Raw genomic sequence first — 23,960 nt, 5'->3', positions numbered from 1 at the left:
TAATAAAGCTTGATAGGAAGTTTCATTCTATACTCTGGTATGTGAAGTGACATATTAATAAACGAGGATAAGAAGCTACATTCTACACTGGTATATCAAGTGAGACACTAAAGAATAAAAGCTTCATACTACACTTTGATTATCAAGCGACTTATTAATGAAGAAAGCTAAGAAGCTGCATTCTACACTCTGGTTATTCAAGTGACATATTAATGATCAAACCTAACAAGCTTCATTCTACACACTGGTATATAAAGCAACATATTAATGAGAAATCTAAAAAGCTTCATTCTACACTCCTGTATATCAAGTGACATATTAATAAACAAAGGTAAGAAGCTTCATTCTACACACATTTATATCAAGCGACTTATTAATAAACAAAGCTAAGAAGCTTCATTCTACACTTTGGCATAGTAAGCGACATATTAATGAACAAAGCTAAGAAGCTACATTCTGGTATATCAAGTGATACATTAAATAACAAAACCAATAAGTTTCATTCTACACTCTGGTATATCAAGCGACATATTAATTAACAAAGCTAAAAAGCTTCTTTCTACAATCTGGTATATCAAATGACATATTAATTAACAAAGCTAAGAAGCTTCTTTCTACAATCTGGTATATCAAGTGACATATTAATTAACAAAGCTAAGAAGCTTCTTTCTACAATCTGGTATATCAAGTGACATATTAATGAATGAGGATAAGAAGCTTTATTTTATACTCTAGTATATCAAATGACATATTAATGAACAAAACTAAAAAGCTTCATTCTACACTCTGGTATATCAAGAGACATATTAATTAACAAAGCTAAGAAGCTTCATTCTACACAGTGGTAGATTAAGTAACATATTAATGAACAAAGCTAAGAAGCTTTATACCTCATGCTGGTATATCAAGTATATTAATGAACGAGGATAGAAAGTTTCATTCTACACTCTGGTATATCAAGCAATTTATTAATGAACAAAGATAAGAAGATTCATTGTACAATCTGGTATATCAAGTGACATTTTAATGAACGAGGATAAGAAGCATCATTCTACACTCTCACATACTAAGCGACATGCTAATGAACAAAGCTAAGTAGCTACATTCTACACTCTGGTATATCAAGTGATACATTAAATAACAAAACCAGTAAGTTTCAATCTACGCCCTGGTATATCAAGTGAGAAATTAACGAAGAACTCTAATAATCTTCATTCTACATTCTGGTATATCAAGCAACATGTTAATTAACAAAGCTAAGAAGCTTCATACTACACTTTGGTTATCAAGCGACTTCTTACTGAAGAAAGCTAAGAAGCTTCATTCTATGCACTGGTATATCAAGCGAAAAATTAATGAACAAAGATAAGAAGCGTCATTCTACACACTAGTAGATGAAGTGACATATTAATGAACAAAGCTAAGAGACTTTATACTACATGCTGGTATATCAAGTATATTAATGAACGAGGATAGGAAGTTTCAGTCTACACCCTGGTATATCAAGCGACTTATTAATAAACAAAGATAAGAAGATTCATTCTATAACCTGTTATATCAAGTGACATATTAATGAAAGAGGATAGGAAGCTACATTCTACACTGGTATATCAAGTAAGACACTAAAGAAGAAAACCAATAAGCTTCAATCTACACTCTGGTACATCAAACGACATATTAATGAACAAAGCAAAGAAATTTCATTATACACTATGATATATCAAACAACATTTTAATGAACAGAGGTAAGAAGCGTCACACTACACTTTGGTTATCAAGCGACTTATTAATGAAGAAAGCTAAGTAGCTTCACTCTCTTCACTGGTATATTAAGCGACAACTTAATAAACAAAGCAAACAAGCTTCATACTACACGTTGGTATATCAAGCAACATATTAATGATCAAATCTAAAAAGCTTCATTATACACTCTGGTATATCAAGTGATAGTTTAATGAACAAAGTTAAGAAGCTTCATTCTACACTCTGGTATATCAAGCGACATTTTAATGAACAAAGCTAAGAAGCTTCATCTTACACACTAGTATATCAAGTAACATATTAGTGAACAAAGCTAAGAAACTTCATTCGACATTCTGGTATATCAAATGACATATTAATGAACAAAGCTAAGAAGCTACATTCTACACTCTTGTATATAAAGTGACATATTTAAAAACTAAGAGGCTACGTTCTAAATACTGGTATATCAAGTGACATGTTAATGAACAAAGGTAAGAGGCTACATTCTACACTCTGGTATATGAAGTGACATATTACTGAAGAAAAACAATAAGCTTGATTCTACACTCTGGTATGTGAAGCTACATATTAATGAACAAAGCTAAGAAGCTTCATTCTACACGTTAGTGTAACAAGTTAGAAATTAATTACTCACCTGAGACGAAGAAACTTCTCACTGGCACCTGAAGAGAAACAGGCTTTTATAGGCGACCAAATTAAAACTATCATAGCAGGTATAACTGGAAGGAAAAAAATACATGAATGTGAGTTATTGTTTAAAGCCTGAACACTGAAGAAAAACTAGAATCCAATGAGCTTAATATTTTGATGAAAATAATTAGGACTGTTTGTTTCAATTTCAGATTCTTGTTTTTCCATTGCGAATTTTAAATGAGAATATGTTAAAATAACATCTGATGGTTGTCTGCGGATTTCATACCGCGAGAAACCGGGTTTCATTAGCCATTTTGTGGATTTGTGCTTACTTTCAAACAAACAAACAAACCTATCTTTTGACCCAACTAGTCATTGCCTAGATTATTTTATCTAATGATCATATGTGTCGAGTTAGAAATTTGTTTGGTTTGTTTTGAATTTCGTACAAACCTATATAGTGATATAGTTATAACTATTAACACTGGAAAATGGATATAGGGATACACTATCTACCAGATATGACTTTTACTTGGAAGCCTCTGCACATCTGATATTATATCAGGTTTTCAAACTTATGAGCAGATATACAGACGCTCAAGTTCATGGCGTTCCACATCTAAATCTATTAATCGTTTGCTTCTTTGGAATATACTTTTCTCGAGAATTGTGGAATACTCAGGTAACTTCGGCCAAAATTATTAATAGAGTAACAGCTAAGTATTGTAGGTGAACTTTTAAAGGTATTTACAGTATACTTGACAGATATAGTTTGTCTGTCTATTTTGATTGTCTGCCACAATATGTTCTATAGTGGTTTGTATTTTTTTTAATTTCATGCAAGGCTGCATGAGGGCTAGCCGTTCCTAATTTAGCAGTGTAAGACTAGAGGGAAGGCAGCTGGACATCACCACCCACCGCCAATTCTTGGGTTACTCTTTTACCAACGAATAATGGGACTAACAGTAACATTATAACGCCCCTACGGCTGAGAGGGCAAGCATGTTTGCTGTGACAGGAATTTAAACCCGCAACCCTCAGACTACGAGTCGAGAGCCTTAACCACTTAGTCATGCCAGGTCTTACTCGGCAGGTAATCACCGTAAGACTGGTAGCAACTGACGTTATTTATGTATTAATTTCTGGTGTTGGACATAAATAGTTGAAAACTACTCACCCCATCCGATAATAACGTAAACGTAAAATTTGATTCTTTTAGTGGAAAAAGTCTTCACAACCAAGATAAACAGGTAAAGACCTTCGACAAACATCCAGAAAAAAGTTGGTACCCATCAAATATGTCAAAAATATGACGAGAACACACGAGACCTGAGTATAAAAATAACTAAGAATGTAAAATAAAATATCTTTAAAGATATTGAAACATATATAATTAATAAACAGAGGCTAAGTAAAATATTTTTCAATGGGTTGATAATTAGTGAACTAATAGAGAGCGAAGCTTCGTTCCTGTAACGGTTCAAGTACTATACAGCATAAATAAATCAAATTATTGCAACAAAATCGGTTCTTCTACTCTTTTTTTTTTTAAGACATGGCATAGCGAATCATAAAATGTTTCTCTTTTTTTTCTTTTTTCAAGACGAAGGTTGATTTATTTTTGGTTTTTGAACTTCGCTCAAAGGTACACGAGGGCTATCTGCGCTAGCCGTTTCTAATTTAGCAGTGTAAGACTACAGAAAAGGCAGCTAGTCTCACCACCCACTGCCAACTATTAGGCTACTCTTTTACCAACGAATAGGGGGATTGACCGTATCATGATAACACTCCCACGGCTGAAAGGGCGAGCATGTGTGGTGTGACAGGGATTCGAACCCGCGACCCTCAGGTTACGAGTCCAGTGCCCTAACTACTTGGCCATGCCAGGCCTTTAAGAACAAATTTTTAGTTCTTAACCGATTTGAGATATAATTACAGTTTTGGACTCAGAAGGTAAAACCTTTTTGATTGATGTATTCAACTAAGCCCAAGGTCCAATAGATTAAGTTACTCTGATCTCGCCTAAAAGAATTTCAATTTAAGGGTAGGCTTGTAAAGATCCTGATGTGTAACAAAATCGAATTGGATATAGCCGCACCCCACATTTGGTACTGCTGGCACACAAAATTATAGTTAAGTAAAAGGATAAAAACAAACGAGACATTGCGTATTGATTTACTTTAATTCTGCCTAAGAGAATTTCAAATTCCGCCAAATTCTACCAGACTTGCTAATGAAAAGCAATAGCAAATACCACTCGGATGTATGAACAAGTTACAGTAACATAAGCACAATCCTACACTTGAGCTTACTGATCACAAAAACTGATAAGTAAGTAATAATATGGCAACTACACTATATTTGCCATGAAGAGCACTCCGATAAGGCCTTTCCTCCAATATCAGCACTCATCGGGCCGGTTAACATAGAACAAACATACCAGCAGCCTAGATGCTACTTGTATGTAGTCAAATACACCTAGCCAAAAAATGAACTGAGTGTGCGACTTAAAGAATTAAAATAAAAAATGGTGAACAAACTGGTACCTACATTTATGGCATTGATAAGAAGTTTACAGCAAATATTGACTTATTAGTTAGTCATAATGCATAATTGTTCAACTTGGGGTTTGATGGTGGGTAAAACAATATACGCCTCCTAGCTAACTAATGAATTAATATTTGCTGAAACATTCTTATCAATGCTGTAAGTATAACTACCAGTTTGACCACCAATTCTGATTCCATTCATTAAAATCAAACATTGAATTTTTTTTGCCGCACTTTTTCACACTTAAGGTGTTTTTGATTACATATTATGGTTTTATATCGGTACACACCAACAGACCACAGGAAGTAAGACAGTGAAAATCGACAGTAACCTACATTAGTATTAGGATCGCAACCCTATTATTAAGAAGAGACATTTACTTTTCAAAACCATTTTTAAACTTAAACTAGAAAATGCTAATACAATTTGCTTGAACTAACCAATACTTACATATCTGCACGTCCTTCCCTCTATAGTTTTGCTGCTTTAAATCAACTGTCTTTAATTCAAGTTACAAAAAAGTAACAAAACAGTTACTTAAAACAGTTCACTATCAAGTGAAGCTGTGGTGAAATGTTTAGACTGATATTTCATGTTGCATTTTGCATAGGCATGCACAAAAATTTCGTCCAATTTGAATGGTTTTTGTTGAATAACTTTGCACATATAGCTTATATTTATGCCAAATTAAATTCCTAATTGTAGATTGAAAAAACGTATCAGAGCAAACAATTTGAAAATAAATCAATAAAAGTTGAGTGTGTTTTTATATCAGATAAAGTTTCCGTACTTTTGGTGCGAAGAAGAAAATAGGAAGAAATTTGAGATGTTATACCTCAGGAAAACTAAATGTTTGGTACTTTGGTATGTGAAGTAAGAGTCCAGTAGAAAACGTCCACTACAATTATTTTGTATAATATGAAGAGATACTACTACCTTTGCCGCCGTACTAGATGTGTTTAGTATAATATCAAGAGATAGTGATACCTTTGCTACCGCACTAGAATTATTTGGTATAATATGAAGAGATACTACTACCTTTGCTGCCGGACCAGAAGAATTTAGTGACGTATGTACAGACGCTGCCAAAATCCAAGTGAAATCACACAAGATGAAAGTTCCTATCAGGTTTGCATGTATAATATTCCTTAGACATCGAAGCTCCCTATAATAAAACAAAAGAAAGTAGTTTTAAAACCTCGACTCTACATAAACGATCTATATGCCTATATATAAGTATCATATGCAAAGCAAACTTAATCTTAAAACACGCTCACCCTTTCAGCCGTGGGGGCGTTATAATATTACGGTCAATCCCACTATTTGTCGGTAAAAGAGTAGCCCAAGAGTTGGCGGTGGGTGGTGATGACTAGCTGCCTTCCCTCTAGTCTTACACTACTAAATTAGGGACGACTAGCACAGATAGCCCTCGAGTAGCTTTGTGCAAAATTCAAAAAAACAACAACAACAAACAAAATGAATTCCTTAATGGCTGAAAACGTTTTAAACATGAAGTAAAATTCTTAAAGTTAAATGTATAGTCAACAATATACAACTGTATAACACGCAGGCACACATTCGTATATACACAGTGCGACAAAAGATACTATAAAGTTGGTTAATTTAAAATATAAATTAATTTTTAACGTCTTACTCTGAAAGAAACAATAAGTAAATTGCTTTAAGATGTCTTCGTAATATTTTCATCAGTATAACCTATACAGTACTAACTAGATTCCAACATAGCACTAACTATATATTTTTTCCACCCTCTATATTCAATTACTACAAATGAAATTAGCAATATCAATGAAATAATTTCTATGAACACAGTTGGGGATAACGAAAGCCAGTTACTACAAACCTTAAAATGCTGATCATCATACGCTACAAAATTTTGGTTAGCAACGTAACTGTTAAACAACTGTAGCAATAATGACGAAAATGAAAATATACGACAGTTTAAAGAATAGAGAAGCGGCACTAAACGTGGCCAAGCTTGCAACTGACATTAATATTAAAGAGACGTTGTCAAGTTGCTACGAAGTAGAAGTTTGTGTGTTTGCTTATTTGTTGAATTTCGCGCAAAGCTACTGGATCACTACCTGAGATGCTTACCCCCAGTTCTCCAGTTTAAAGTCTCTTCCCCAGTCTCTTTACCAACGAGAAGTGGGATTAACTGTGAGATTATGCCGCCCCCATGGGTTAAAGAGCGAACATGTTCGGTGATTAGGAGATTGGATATTTTCACTTTTTGTCCATATCAGGCCAATCTAATTTACAAGCTACAACCTAAAGTGAACAATTAACTAATTATTTCACTGCATCTCAAACTATGATGAACTCATTGTGTCTGAGATGTGCAAAAAGTGAAAACATTCAATAAACAAGTGTCAATATTTACCGCGTACTCATGTACACGTGAATTTATACAATAAAACCTTAACTAAGACACTTACTTGAAGTAAAGAAATATCCAAAATGCGATGAGAGAGGCGACCAGGGAAATCCCATATCCAGAGTAATAGATAAATGTTGCTTCTTTGGCAATCCTTAACCCCTGAAAATATATAGAATAGTCAGTAGGTAGATGTACTATAAGCTAAACATGGATAATTAACAATCACGCTGAGAATTACGCTGTACACTTTCATAACAGTGGAATTAGGTGTGGTCTAAAATATGGCACTGGAAAAACACACACGCGCTGCGCGATATGCACAATAATTTGTCTTTGCTTATTTTTGGTGTCAGAAGGACCAGCATACCACAATATTTCTAGTCCTGTCTTTTCACTTGACCTCATACAGCAAAGATCATAAAACTAAGTGACTTTATTTTTCCGCCGCCGATCTCTGTCACGTGGTGTTTCCAATACCATCTCCAGCCATAGCCTTGTTTCTTAAAGTATTGTGAACCTAATTTTTTTTCCCTGAACCTTCTAGAACAAGTGGAAATAAAATGTTTTCACCCTCTTCATCACACGATTTTCAACATATACTCTTCAAAAAAAGAAACGCAAAAGGCAAAATATGAGACAAATTGTTAACAAGTTTATTCAGGGTAGTTCTGTATGACATATGTGAAATTTTGCATATTCACTACTGAACATCCAAAGTCTGCAAAGGCAAAGTCCACGATCACTAGGTGAAGTTTAACGTCACTCAACGTCAATAACGAGTATGCCCCCCGTGAGCATCAATAACTGCTTGGCATCTCCTGCCCATGGAAGCGATGAGATGACGAATCACATCCTGTGGAATGGCTGTCCACTCAGCCTATAAAGCTGCTGCAAGCTGAGGTAGAGTCTGCGGTTGAGGTTGTCGCCGTCGCAGACGTCGGTCCAACTCGTCCCAAAGATGTTCGATGGGGTTTAAATCTGGTGATCTGGAGGGCCAGGGAAGAACGTTGATTTGTGGTGTCTCAAGAAGACAGTGGTGAGTCAGGCTGTGTGAAAACGGGCGTTGTCATGTTGAAAAACGTCGTTGACGTTCACCATGATGGGTTGCACATGGGGTCTAAGAATCTCGTCGACGTATCGTTGAGCCGTAAGATTCCCTCGAATGGGCAAAAGGTCTGTTCTGGCATTGTAGGCGATGGCAGCCCACATCATGACGCTGCCACCACCAAATCTGTCAACATTCTGCACACAGTTTTCTGCAAAACGTTAATCTCGGCGACAGTAAACACGGGTTCTTCCATCCTGCCTACGAAGCATAAAACGTGATTCATCGCTGAACCAAACATGCCATCGTAGATGAGGCCATACCCGATGTGCCCGAGTCCACTGCAGCCGTGCTTGACGATGCTGCTGGGTGAGGATGACGCTTCTGACTGAATGTCGAGGTCGGATTCCTGCATCTCGTAGACGGTTGCGTACGGTCTGATCGGAAATCCTACGCAGCCCTGGTATGGTTGAGGCAGTAGACGTCGCAGTGGTGGTCCTATCCCGAAGGTGACGTAACCGGATGTTGCGATCTTGTGCGGGCGTGGTCACACGAGGTCTGCCAGATCGTGGACGGTCACGAGTTGATCCATGTTGTTGGTGACGATTCCATAGCCTTGTGATGGTGCTTGGGTGGACATTCACAGCTCTGGCAACATCTGATCGAGATTCGCCTGCTTCCAAGCGACCAATGGCTTTGTTGCGTTGTGCTTCAGTCAGTCTTGGCGTAACTGTATTGCGTGTCGGTGGCTTAACACTGAGCTATGGAAACCGAGAATCCGTCACTTTTATAGGGATTTTGTACATGTTGCACTTGCAGAACATGCAGATCTCTCAAACAAATTTATTGGACACGCATGTGTTTTGGCGAAAATCCGATGTTTTTCTCCGTTTTCAAAGTGTACAACTTTTATTGTCATTTTGGTCTGACAATCAGTGCCTTAACACATGTAACATCACATACTCTGAGCTTGTAACGTTATTACATATATTTCTCTTTAAAATAACAAAAATATCCTTTTTGCGTTTCTTGTTTTGAAGAGTATATATATAGCCCAAATATTAGTCTGTTCTTGAAACCATGTCGTAAGTTACATGTGTGTATTATAGTGCCAAGTACATTTGTAAATGGTTATTAAAAATTTTGTGGTATCAAGTAGCATGCACCGCTCCTTTGTGTCCAATAAGAAATTGCGAGATATCACGTGGTAAAATCTACCAAGTGACACTTATCTTTTTCTGGTCTATTGAGTTTTTGGTTGTTTTTAAAAACATTTTCCTAAATGCTTGTTCATGAGTGGTGTGTGAGACGATATTGGTAAAGCAGTTCCGAACTGTTTGCAAGTGTTTAGAAATATTGAATCAAATAACCATTCCTGTTACCATCAGCAACAATAGCTCGATATCAGACTCCTCATACAGTCATACAGTAAATTATCAACTTCGCTACAAAATACTGAACGGATGTCCAGCTTTTATGAGTTTTGAAGAAAATAGTTGTTACTTAACTACCGCCTGTAAGCGAAAACTGTCAAATTACGCTTATCATAAAACAAATCTACAGGTTTACATATGGTTCCTTCATGAAACGATAAAATACTTATTCACAATGCATGTTATTCCCCGGGCGCTCAGTGGAAAGTCTGAGCTCTTATGACGCTAAAAATCCGGTTTTGATATCCGCGGTGGTCAGAACATAGGCATCTTCTCGTTCAGGTCTGTGCTTAAGAACGGACAAATAAACAAAAACTAATACACGCTATACTTACGGCAGTTCATTAAGGAATTTTCTAAATACGAAGACATATTCGCTTAAATACGCCCTTTAATATCAGTGCCAATACTGTCTTAATGGAATAATGAATGAAGGTAAGCTACTTTGCTACAAATTCGACGCGCAAAATGGTATTTATGACTACTATATAATCTATTATACAATGTTGTCCATAATATTGTACCCGTTGTTGTTCTATCTGTCTAATGTAGATAATCACGGATAAGTTAAGAATTCAACAGAGCCTGATATTGTGCATCCTGACTCAAATTAAAACACAAGGTGTTCGTGAAAAATCCGCAAAATCTAGAAAATCTCATGCGTCTCGGGTCTGGCATGGCCAAGCGCGTAAGGCGTGCGACTCGTAATCCGAGGGTCGCGGATTCGCGCCCGCGTCGCGCTAAACATGCTCGCCCTCCCAGCCGTGGGGGTGTATAATGTGACGGTCAATCCCACTATTCGTTGGTAAAAGAGTAGCCCAAGAGATGGCGGTGGGTGGTGATGACTAGCTGCCTTCCCTCTAGTCTTACACTGCTAAATTAGGGACGGCTAGCACAGATAGCCCTCGAGTAGCTTTGTGCGAAATTCCCAAACAAACAAACTCATGCGTCTCAAAACTAAAGAACTTTAAAACTGACATCCAGAGCCATGGATATTCTGAACTGTCAAAAAGAACGAAATATATTCCACCACACTTTTACAAAGAATATTTTTCTTACTCATTTCATGAGACACATTTCACATTACATTAGGTAAATTATTAGGGTTAGATCCAAATATTTAGTTTAATTCACGTACGTATTATATTTTACAGGATGAAGGTTGAATTCAACATCGTTAGAGAATGTGTTTCAGTTCTTTGTGTCTTTCATGTTGTTGTTTTTTTAAACATGTGATGTTTGTTGTAAAAGACACTAAACATTAAACATATCAAGTTTATGTATCCTTAAGAAGTTTTATTATATCTTTCATATGTATAACCACAGTATCATGTACAACGAAACAGAAGCATTTGTTTCATGACCCTACAAAGCTTGAGAAATATGAATGTATATATTGCTACAGTTTATCAAAAACAAAGAAAGCTTTAGCAATTCTATTTAGTTCGTGTTTGTTTAATGAGAAATAGAAAAATGTTTCTACGTACGACATTTCTTTTTGTACTTCGTCTCTTATAGAGGTCACCAGCATCGATATCAAAAGCACCCGCTGCTACAGTGTTTGTATTCTATTATAACTCTCTCACATATCATTATTTGAAGTATGTGCATTGTGTACGCATTTTTATGGGCTTTTTATACGGTCTGAAACTTTTTGGATTATTGAGTTTAAGACTATGACCTTGAATGTAAATGTTTTTTTCCAGAACGTTTGTTGTGCATAGCAAGTCTGTAAGGCTGGGAAAACCAGCACTGCAAGATACTGTCGATTCTATAAAACAATATCTGTTACCAGTAGTGTAATATAATGTCATTGGTTCTTTGCAACAATGTCTGTTACCAGTAGTGTAATATAATGTCATTAATTCTATGAAACAAGGTATGTTACCAGTAAAGGCAATGGCTCCATGAAACAATGCCTGTCATCAGTAGTTTAAATGTGATGCCATTGATTTAAAAAAAAACAACAACAATGCTCATTATCGATAGTTTAAGTAAAATGTTATGGATTAAATGAAACAATGCCTATCGCTGTTAGTGTAAATATAATGCCAATTGGTTTTATGAAACAATGCTCATCGTCACTAGTGTAAACATGATGTCATTTGTTCTATGACACAATGCTCATCGTCAGTAATATAAAATGATGTCATTGGTTCTATGAAACAATGCTCATCGTCAGTAATGTAAACATGATGTTATTTATTCAATGAAACAATGGCCATTGTCAGTATCATATGTAAGTATGACGTAATGTTAACGATGTGACGAAGATCAACTTAGATGTCATCATTACGAGTGTACAGTGGTCGAAACCTCTAGAAAGGTATTTTCAAAAAATATGATAAGTTTTTGAAAACTATTAAATTTAGTCACGTCTACGTCATTGCAATTTTTGCGATGTTTTGATTTTTGTTAATTTTATGTAACAAAATTTATATCTAAAAGTAACTAGAAGACAGGAGCAGTTATTTATTTTAACTACAAATATATGTAATCCACTAACCTAAAGCTCATTGTAAAATATTTAATGCTTAGAAATGCATAAAACAAGGTATAATTTCAACACTTATTTTCCTCGTTTTGTTATCTACAAATGCAATGTGCCAGCACATAAACCATAGAATGAACTAACACTTTATTCCATTTGATTCCAAGTATTTTAAGACATCTTCATAAACCTAGTGGACCTTTTCTAGACTGAAAAAAGGTTTTTGTTTTGTGTTTGAATTTCGCGTAAAGCTACACAAAATTTAGCATTGTAAGATTATAGGGAAGGAAACTAGTCATTACAATCCACCGCCAACTTTTGAGTTACTCTTTTACCAACGAATAGTGAGTGGGATTGACCGTCACGTTATGACAATCCACGGCTAAAAGAGTAAAGCATGTTTATTATGACGGGGATTCGAACCCGCGCCCATTAGATGCGACCAAGCGCTCTAATCATCTGGCGATGCCAGATTTTATTGAAAAGGTAGATAGCATATCATTGGATTAATATTAAAAAAATATTCGTTTGATTTACTGCATAAATGATGGTATTGAAGCACTGACTTAAACGACAGATAAAAACTGTAGTAAATGACTTAAGATGTACAAATTTTGTTTTCTAAGCATAAATATCTTAATCTTTGAAGTAAGGAAACGTTTAAAACTTTTCCTCTCTTTTATGGTTTTGGTTTTTTTAAATGGAATACATTTACGTCATATAATTTAGTTATTTGTCTTTCATTTAATGAATCGAAGAAACTGATATCTGCCCTATACATGAACTGATATACATCTTTAACATTTCTACAGAAAGACGTTTAAAGGTTACCTTATTACACTGATGTTAATCAAGATATACAAAACAAGCTTTTCCAGGAAAGGGTAACCTTTTCCTAAAAACAAAAATAATGATACTTGAACTTTACACATGAGTCTTGATCAAAGAAGGGTTATTGGTTTAGTTAAGCTCAAATATGTAGTCTTTTTTTATGGCGTATATTTTTATTCTTTCATTACTAGGTAGGAATTCTGTTGAACGGTACACTTGATAAGGGGAACAACGACATAAAAGCATTCTTAAATATTCTTTTGTACTTTTTAATGCTAATATAGTCACAGAGAGTGTATTTTTATAGTACAGTTATCTAGATATTTTATATGTTTTAGGCTAAAATATCCTTCTTAGTTGAAGCTGTTGAAATACAATATTTAAAAAAGTGTAAATGTAATTTCAGTTTAATTTATCATAACATTCAAATATGGTAATTTCTGCTAACAGTATTTTAACATAATTACTATTGTACATTTATTTTAGCTCCTACGCTTGTTGCTGTATAGTTTTCGTTTTTATATGTGACGTATATTCTTGATTGTGTATTGCGCAAGTCTCACCTGTTCTCCAAATTTGCAGAGGATTCTAGACTGTGAGGATCAACATATTTGTTTTACGAAAACGCGCTAAATCATTGTTGGAAGTTCTAGAAACTCGCCTGATCCGTACATAAAGACCGACGTACCGAGAGACAAATAGTATTACTATTAATGGACAACTACAATCAGTGTGCTATATGTCTAGAAGGTTATAAGTGTAACTGACGTCTATTTATCGGAAAACTACAAAATTTGACAAGGAATGTTTACAAGTTTCGAACATCGCAAATCTGAACTTCAGTGAATTAACTTCGGACGTTAGTATTTCTACGAGGAGATCAGATATTATCGCCAGTGAAACTTATGTGTTCTGCTAGTTTAGCCAGCCGTAAAAAGAAACGTACAGGCGTATCAACAAATAATTAATTTGGTTTCCCTGACCGTTGATAAAAGATGCAGCTCCAGACCAGAACTTATTTGTAAATTTGTAAAACTCTTGTATATAAACCATCATTTCTAATAATTATTAGTGATAATCGTTATTATAAATAGTATATTTGTTTGTTTATATATTAAAAAAGGAAAGTTGTGTGTATGAATCTTGTTGACCAATACCACAGATTTGATACATATAATTGGTTATTTAATTTCTAACTTCAAATTTCCGGTTATTTGAAATAGTAATACGTAACGTACATAACATAATAAATGAGACATTCGTCTGAAATAAATTACAAACAGGGCCCGACATGGCCAGATAGTTAAGGCACTCGACTCCTAATTCATGGATCGCAGGTTCAAATACCCGCCACATGAAACATGTTCGCCCTTTCACGGCGTGCGAACGTTTAAAATTGACGGTCATTCACGTTATTCGTTGGTAAAATAGTAGCCCAAGAGTTGGCAGTGCGTGGTGATGCCTAGCTGCCTTACTTCTAGTCTTACACTGCTACAGTAGAGACGGCTAGCGCAGATAGCCCTTGTTTAGCTTTGCGCGAAATTCAAAATAAACAGGTAATACGCAACAGTATCCAATACAAATTTGTAGAGGTATAGTTTTTCATGTTACAGGGTTTAGAAGCTTTACAGAATATTACAACTTTTCCAAAGCTTTCTCGTTCACATTTTAATTATTTTGAAAGTTGTTCAAAGCAATACGCTTTAGCACGCTTACCACCATCTCATTTACTTCGTATTATTTTAATCTCTTATTAGCTACAGTTAATACTCGCTACATAACACTATTGTATATAGTATGACGTTACATCATTAGTTATATTAGTTTTATTATTTATTTTATTTGTCGTATATATGACTGTTGTAACGTTTCTTTCTTCTTATTATTATTATCGAACTTTCTCAAGGCTTATTGCCTTCGCATTTTACAGATGACGTAAGCCATTTAATTTTATTTATTGTTTCTTGTTATCTGTTTCTTTGTAATTAGGCACAAAGCTTCACGGTGAGCTATCAGGACTACGCCTACCACGGGTATCGAAACCTGGAGTTTAGCGTTATAAGCGATCAGATTTATAGCTGTGGAACAGAGGAACTTCTGTTGACTGGGGTTTGGCCACAGACGTTAAATGAAGATGGAGTAATTGTATTAGACATGTATCATATTATGTTTAGCTCACTGTTTTTGTTCTATTATATTTCACGTCATTATATCAACATTATAAGTCAGCACTTATTGTACGATTCAGGTATTCACTTAATTTCTTATTTATCATTTTGAACTTTCACAAACATTAGTTTCTATTTATTTTGTAACTTGATACCACACCATAATAGTAACATGTCACAGTAATTTATCTCAGGTGTCTTGTTTCTCTAAAGTTACACCACCGAAGCTATTTAATGAGCATCCATTAGTGCACATCATAGGGTATTTTTTAGGAAGAACTGCATAAAACTTTACTTCTGCGTTCGACTCGTAATCTGAGGGTCGCGGGTTCGAATCCCCGTTCCACCAAACATATTCACCTCTTCAGCCGTGGAGGCGTTTAAATGTGACGATCAATTCCACTATTCATTTGTAAAAGAGTAGCCGAAGAGTTGGCAGTGGGTGGTGTTGACTACTTGCCTCCCCTCTAGTCTTACACTGCTAAATCGAGTACCTTTGAGTGAAATTCCAAACAAACAATCCATAATTAAAACATATACTGTATTATTTCTCTCATTAACATTGCTGGTTGTAACCTTTAATGTTTTTTCTTATTTTTGTTTATTATATTTGATTATTCAAAGCTTTACTTTAAGTAATTAAATATATTTCCATCCTCTCCATCCCATTTGACTCTTATTTATTGCAAAACTATTTTTTGTTAACTCTTACCCCGTTATATTACCAAAGGATAGATCTTATCTTTCTAACATAATTCATTAAGATAAGTTCATGTTAAATGTGATGGTGTCATTTCCGGTCTTCAGGGTTACGTGACTTTACAAACCGCAGTCCAAATCTATGGTCTGTCATCGGTAGCACGAGTTCCCCGAAGTCATTATCTGAAAGATTAGTGTCTTAACAGTGACCTAGACATGCCAGACCCTACATACGTATTTAATAGAAATTATATTGGTGAACATGTGTAACGCTGAATTATGTACACACGCAAAATATACTGGACAGGCTGCTTCATTCTATGACGTTGCACATTCAGTGTCTTTGACCGAAAAACTTTTGTACTGTGAATATTTTATATACATTTTAAATACAATTTAGCGAATGTAAAAACTGCATGTGCTCAAAAAAGTTAAATTTGAATTTTGTGAAAATATATTCAAATTACTTCATTTCTGTGATTCTGTCTTGTTGCAAAGAATCAACATAAGTTATTGCAGTACATTATTTTCCTGAACTACATTACATGTTTTTTTATATTTGTTTAATGAAATACACAAAGAAAGGCCTGTTATGATAAGATGGTGGTACAAGTAATACAACTGATTTCACTTCGTGAGTATACGACTGTAACTTCAATTAATGCATATACATATATATATATACACATATATACAACTGTAACAGTAATTGATGCATATGTATAGAGGCAAAACATACGTTTGTTATTTACTTAATATTATTTCGGAGACAAATTATAGCAAACCTGAATAAATTCGTCATCAAGAGTCAGCGGTTGACAAAGCGAATAATTCGCTCGAGAGGCCCACGTGCTGTTTTCTCGGCAGAATCGAGTAGCGTTCTCTGGAATGAAAAAAACAAACAAAAAAACTTTACTTATAAAGTTAAAACCAAATATTAATGACATCATGGTTGAAAATATTCTCCTTTTTATACATGCCCCCCAAGACTTTGGATGTTTGATAATTCCTGTTTTTGTGAAACTAATGAATGAAAATCGTTTCTAAAACCATTCCAGTATTTTCTGTGTCATTTATGTTTTAAGACCTTGTAAAATGACTGCTGTCCAATATTTCGAAGAAGAATCCAAATCCATTTTTAAGCATTGTTTGAAATGTATTGGTAAGTTTGGTTTATTTTGAATTTCGCGCAAAGCTACACGAAGGTAATCTGCGCTAGCCTTTCCTAATTTAGTAATGAAAGACTAGAAGGAAAGCAGCTATTCATCACCACCCACCGTCAACTCTTGGGCTACTCCTTTACCAACGAATAGTGGGATTGACCGTAACATTATAACGCCCCCGCGGCTAAAAGGACGAGCATGTATAGGTAAGGAAAAGTAGAGAAGACAGCCAATGCGTGTTTCACTAATTAAGATTGATGTTATGAAAAACCAAACGATTTTAAAATCAGCTCTGTTTATTATTTTTAAAATGCTACTTTGTTTTAGAGCAAAGCCACATTGGGCTATCTGCTGTGTCCACAATGGGATTTTAGCGTCGCAAGCCCGTAGAGTTACTGTTGTCCTCCCAGGGTCCTATTTCTAATTAAGACAAAAATTAGACGTTGATATTTTTTACGTACAGAAACAAGAGCATTTCTGTAAGGTTGGATGAAATCTATTAATCTATAACAAATGTGACTTGAAATGAAAGATGCATTTAGAAATTACATTTCGATCAGTTAAATCATCATTTAAATGCTCTCGGCAAAGACCAGAAAACCCATATGTTATATGCAAGTTGCGTATTATCTAGAATAATTGCACGAAAGAGCATGCGTACCAGTGTTGGGAACAGCGGTATATCTGCGAATTTAGAACACTAAAAACTGGGTTTGGATACTCGTGGTGGGCAGAGAACAGATAACCAATTGTGTAGCCTCGTGCTTAATTACAAACAATAAACTGTTTTGTAACTACAAAAATTCAAAGTATCAACATTAGAACAAACCTGTTAAAAAGTGCCCTTTGATCTTACATCTTCGCGCCCGTCTGTCGCGGCGTTTCTATTTACTCTGAAGAAGGCTGAAAATTATTTTGGAGTTTCTTGTTAGTTTTTACATAACTCGAAGGTACTGATTATGAATCCTGAGGATATCATTTCAGCAATCTTGAGGTCTTTTAAATTCAAGGTGACCCCTATAATGGCTGACAAGACTGCCAAACGGCAACTTTTCACCTTCTAAAAGTTATAGAGTGGACATTTTGACCTCTAGACCTAGGTTTAGGGTGCCTAAAAACTCAAATTTGAAATTGAAATTACATCATTAGTGATAATGTAATTAAAATGATATATTAACAACTGAAATTACTATCAAGAAAAACTTGAACCTATATATCCTATATAATCTACAGGATGGAGTACTTTATGTACGTCTTTGTCTGAATCAGAGTAAGTCACAGAAGACAGACATATACGATCATTCAAAATTATATAATATGCATAACACATCAACACTGGCACCCATATATGTGTTATAAAAATTACATTTTCATGTATTTTGTTACTCTGGACAAAATAAGTTAACATTCGTAGCAGCACTTTTCCATATGATACTGTAGATCAATAAATACCTTGATGGTATAGTACAATTCAGGGAAGCTATCAATGGAACAAATATTCTATGTCATAAGAAACATTATATCACTCTGGTACACCATTAAAACATTTTAAAACAACAGATTCATTACTGTAATGTTAGTCAATGACAGTTGTACATGAGATAAATGTTATCAGCATTGGTACATACTAGCATATTAAATGCTTAAAGTTCAATTTCGCCAAGTACCGGCGTTAAACTTGTCAAAACCAATAACACGATTTATTCATAAAGACATTAAAATTGTAACATTTACAGCATTCACAATACGCTGTTACACATATTTATCAACACCTTCATGTGACATTCGACCAGCTTCGTCCATTCGTTGTTGCAACGGTTGGAGCTGTTGCATTTGTAAAATATCCAACAAGGCATCTGGCGGTTGATTAAGGTTGCTCTCTTTACCACATCCGTAGCAAATTATCCAAAGGATCTTTTCTGGACTGCTGACTATTTTGTGACATTGTCACAAGTACAACTACTTTGAATTGAGCAGTAAAATGACGATTGTTGGCCTTGCAACCATAACACAAAGTCACAAAAGTATCTGTCTCTTTTAAAATGACTTTCATGTTGCCATCCAGGTTATCTAGATGTGATAAAAGCATTTCCCTTCAGATGTCCCATGACTACTGTAGCTTTTCCGTTAACCCATATGTAAGCAATTGTGCCATATCTGGCTGTAAAAAATGGTTAAATGATAAAGGAATGCTTATCTGTAGTCACTCAAATGTTAACATTCGTATGCTGTGTATTCGTTTCGTTCATCACTGGAGAAATAGCTCTAATACAATCAGACTCTTCACTGGTAACACTTACCATTTATTGCACCATAACAGCATCACTTTCCACGTGACTTGTTCTCATGTCTTTCCTCAGTACCAAACATCTTTTAATAATTTTCCTTTAAAATGTGTACTAGAGATTCGAACTCGCGATCTTCAGATTATGAGTCAAGTGCCCTACCCACCTGATCATGCCGGACCGCTTATTCGCATGTAAGTAGTAAAGTTCAGAATGTTTGCAAGCATCTGTAGCCGGTGAGAAACAAGAGGTTGAAAATGTATATCTTTATTGAGGAAATAGAGCAGAAACGTATCGCAGTCAATAGAAATGTACCACAGGTTAAACAGGAAAAAACACTAAGTTTACTCACGACCTTTGTCATAAGCCACACCGTTCAATTCTGCAAAACACGGTATTTCAACAAAGTGGGCAGCTGGTGTTGGTGGCCAACAAGAGATTCCGTCCCACACTGCACTGCAGAAATACGTCAGGTTATCTGTCAAGATAGTAGAGAATCAACTATTTAAAGAAACCGTGACAGAAGTAATACATGCGCTTCTATAATGTAAAGTGTGCGATCAGAAGCTTCTACGTGTTGTGAAAAATGGTATTCAACAGACTTTAATATAAACGATAAACATTCAAGGTTTGTCTGACGAATAACGTATTACTAACAATATGAATAAAATTATGCATAACATGAACATTAAAAACAAGTATATAATCAGTAATATAAAAATGCAATAATGTAAAGCTTGAAGTTCATAATTAGCAACATAGATTTATGTCTTTTTTATTTCTCCTAGTATTTCAAATATTACTGACAACAACAACAACAACAAAACATTTTAAGAGCATACATGGTATCTCAGCGCTGTTACACCAATACAGAGCTAGGAAAATAAACATGAACAAACTTTCTTACATTATCTCATCTATTTTATCTAATATTATTAGTTCCAGATTCAGTTTTAATAATAGGTTTCTTTTAAAACCTAATGGGGCTCGAGATGAGTAAGATGCTATCGATTCTATTTATTTATTTATTCTTTTTTTTCTGTTTCACCAAAGATCTTTGTGAAGTGATCCATCAGATCAATGCCAATGTTAACGGACTATACATGTTCTCTAGGAAGCTGCAGAATGAAAAGTCAGATGGTTCTGACAATAAGTGTTTTAAACCGGTCAGTTTATTTCTATCCGTATAGGCTTGATGTGCGTATTAAAGAGTGACTTAATTTTCATACAACTGAATTTGTTGGGTGTCTTTATCGAAAACAGAAATATTTTCCAGAAAAAAAAGTTTCATTATTCTACCCTGGAATCACTCTGTATTTCTTATTTCCAAACTGAATACTTTTGAAATCTGTAATTGTATTAGGAGAAGAGCTTTCAGATGTTTATGGTTATTTACACCAACGTTACTTCAATAAAATCATGTTTCTTACCTTTAACAGCAGTTGCTGATGCAAATTTGTTTGTTTGTTTGTTTTAATTTTCGCGTAAAGCTACACGAGGGGTATCTGCGCTAGCCGTCGCTAATTGAGCAGTGTAAGACTAGAGGAAAGGCAGCTAGTCATCACCCCTCACCGCCAACTCTTAGGCTACTCTTTTACCAACAACTAGTAAGATTATATTACCGTCACATTATAACGCCCCCACGGCTGAAAGGGCGAGCATGTTTGGTGTGACGAGGAATCGAACCTGCGAGTTCGATTATGAGTCAAGTGCCTTAGCCACCTGGCCATGTCGGGCCTTGCAAATTTGTATAATTGTATATGTTTCCTTAAGATGATTTTGTTCTGAACAATTAATGATACCAAATAATATTCATTTACAAGATCTTTTAGCGTTTGGGAAATATATTTTTGAATAAATTAAATCACATTTGTTACATCTAGTTATAAGTGATGATTTCTCGTCTATTCGGACATATCTGTTTTCTTATAATACTTGTAAGGATTCTAAAAAATCTCTTTTGGATTCTAATTTCACATTTGTTTCTCTTTTTAATAAAAAAGTGTAAAATATTTTCTCAAAAATAATAATATCATTTAAATAAATATTTAATATTTTATTCAATATCAATGCAGGTCTAAAGTACAGTATGGAAAGAAGTGTTTCATCTTGATAGCTATTTGAAGTTGACAAGTACAATTTTACCAAAATTCGTTTACACACACTGCGAATACTTATCTTAGCTGCAAATGATTGTTTTTCTACTTCCAAAATTAACTAATAAATTCACGTTTTTTATAACTTTTGATTCAGCGTTTTTACCGAAATATTTGTTACGAAATAATCATGTTAAAAATCGATTGACGATGTATTGAGCTGTCATCAAAATCAAAACTTGTCTATTTTTTCTAATATAGAATCCTCAACAGGTTATAGGTTTATATATGAAGAAAGAAAACATGTGTAGGAGAAGTTGATACACTTTTGGTAAATTTTGTTTACTAGCAGGGTAGAACGTGATATAGAAAGTGATTGCTCAACACACAGCAATACCAGAGTTCCAGATGTGAACACGTCAAGTGAATTTATTTGTACAGAAATATTAAAGGTAAAACGATCTTGAATAAATACTGATTGAAATGCGTGGTCAACAAACCTTATGTTTTCCTTTGAAGAACAACCAGCAAATTGAAAATATTTTACTAGTTTTCATAACTGCTTTAGCAATTAGGGCTGAGTTGAATTACCCGATATTCTAAGAGAAACATATTTTAGAACAGCTGGAAGAGACTAGCTAAAAGCTTCTAATGGAACCTGGTGGGCATTTGATAAATTGTCGAACTTTTATTAATAAAAACAATTAACGAATCGATGCAGTTGCTTATTTAAACTGGTTCTTAGTTCATTAGTGAAGCGGAAAAAACAAACCCTGCATTAAGTGATTTGACAATTGGATTATTGTGTATTTTTTAAAAAAAATTGTACCATTTAAATAAAATGTTTTTAGTTTTATATGGAAAAACAAAAATTAATAAACTCGAATATGGTTATAGTTTCTTAGTAATTTTTATTTATTAATTAATTATTGATTTATTTTTTGCCTACCGTTTTGTTAAGTCTCTAAACATTTGAAATTTACTCTCAAATTAAGTGAAATGTTCTGTTTCACAACATTTTATTAGTAACATATTTCTGCAGATATGCCCAGTCTCTCTTTTATCCCTTTCCAAACAGACGAGAGCGAAAGCCGCTTTTGTATGTGTTAAGAGCATCAAGTGAATTAAATATGCAGAACTTCAGTATATTATGCTCACTTATTTGTAGATGTTACGTTAAGGGGCCAACTATATTATAAATTGTTTATAAGAGCCATTCTGAACACAAACCTTAAACTGCTTATAGAATCACAAAAAATCCCACATTCGAATATTTTTAACATATTGATCAATACCTGACCAGTTTTGTATCTTGTAGACACTGATAGTACTGTCACTACGACGCCTGAAGGCATACTATAATCGTACAATATATACAAACTTTGAAAACAATTACATAAGAATACATATACCTAACCATATTTTCTCATTGTATCTTGTTGATTCACATTAATTAAGAAACGTTTATAGAAAAAAAACTTTGTCAACTAAGAAAACAGAAAAAAGGAAAGAATAATAGTTATAAGTATTTTACTTGAGAATAATCCTTCAATTTCGAAAGTAAAAAATTCTTTTCCTCGATTATCCGCCATTTTGAGCTCTTCAGGTACTGCGCAACGAATACATTTGAGCTGCTCCCGAATAAGCCGAAATGGCAAAGTATTGAACAAACACAAAATTCACATTTACGGATACTTTCGATTGTTTATTTTATTAAATGGCTACTAACATACTGCGACATAGAAAGAACACAGAATATTTCTAACCTGATTTTTTACCACTGATGTCGCTTAAATAGCATTCTAGCTCCGGAATGGAATTGTAAATATTCCCGAATGAATCATGGAACGTTTCGTTAGATGTTCTGTTTATTTTGAGTACCATCTCTGGGATGTGCAAAGAAACATCTAATCTGTGTGGAAAATCTAAATGGCTTATTATTGAACTATATATAAATATATCTATCATTAAATGTCTGGTACTTCTAACCATGTAATAGATTGATATATATTGAGAACAAAACCAGAAAAATATAAACACAAATATTACTTTAATATATATAACAATGAACAAAATGCCTTGAAAACCCTCATTTAGGCCATCAAACAAAGGACCAGAAACATCTTTCTTAAAAAGCGAAAATAATCTCCATGACAATCTTGATCTGTTTATTTTCTATGGAAAAAAATTACCTGTTTGTCCACAACAAGGACCCATAATCAAAAGTTAATATCTCATGAAAAAGTTTCGATCAAGAAGAAAACTGACTGACGTACAGGAATACAATCAAAATCACTTGTTAACAATGTACATATATGCATCACATGAAAACAATATACATATAACAGAATAGCTAAAAGTAGAAACTGAAGGCTTCAAATAAGTATAAATATTGTGGAAA

General features: G+C 34.4%; 1 pseudogene across 1 annotated transcript in view; it reads right to left on the bottom strand.

Annotated features, from left to right (window-relative positions):
* Positions 1 to 23,151, bottom strand: part of LOC143247906 (diuretic hormone receptor-like) — a 36,676-nt pseudogene extending 13,525 nt beyond the window's left edge. Inside the window, exons 1-8 of the transcript XR_013026741.1 lie at positions 23,094 to 23,151; positions 19,816 to 19,941; positions 18,951 to 19,109; positions 16,787 to 16,898; positions 7,407 to 7,499; positions 5,986 to 6,112; positions 3,575 to 3,726; positions 2,406 to 2,483 (exon numbers count right to left, since the gene is read on the bottom strand). The product of XR_013026741.1 is annotated as a diuretic hormone receptor-like (transcript). The remainder of the gene's footprint in view (positions 1 to 2,405; positions 2,484 to 3,574; positions 3,727 to 5,985; positions 6,113 to 7,406; positions 7,500 to 16,786; positions 16,899 to 18,950; positions 19,110 to 19,815; positions 19,942 to 23,093) is intronic.
* Positions 23,152 to 23,960: the final 809 nt, after the last annotated feature.

Source organism: Tachypleus tridentatus, chromosome 3, assembly GCF_004210375.1.
Source record: "Tachypleus tridentatus isolate NWPU-2018 chromosome 3, ASM421037v1, whole genome shotgun sequence".
NCBI classification, from domain to species: domain Eukaryota; kingdom Metazoa; phylum Arthropoda; class Merostomata; order Xiphosura; family Limulidae; genus Tachypleus; species Tachypleus tridentatus.
Note: the sequence above shows the minus strand (reverse complement) of the source record. Positions and strands in the feature narration are given on the sequence as shown.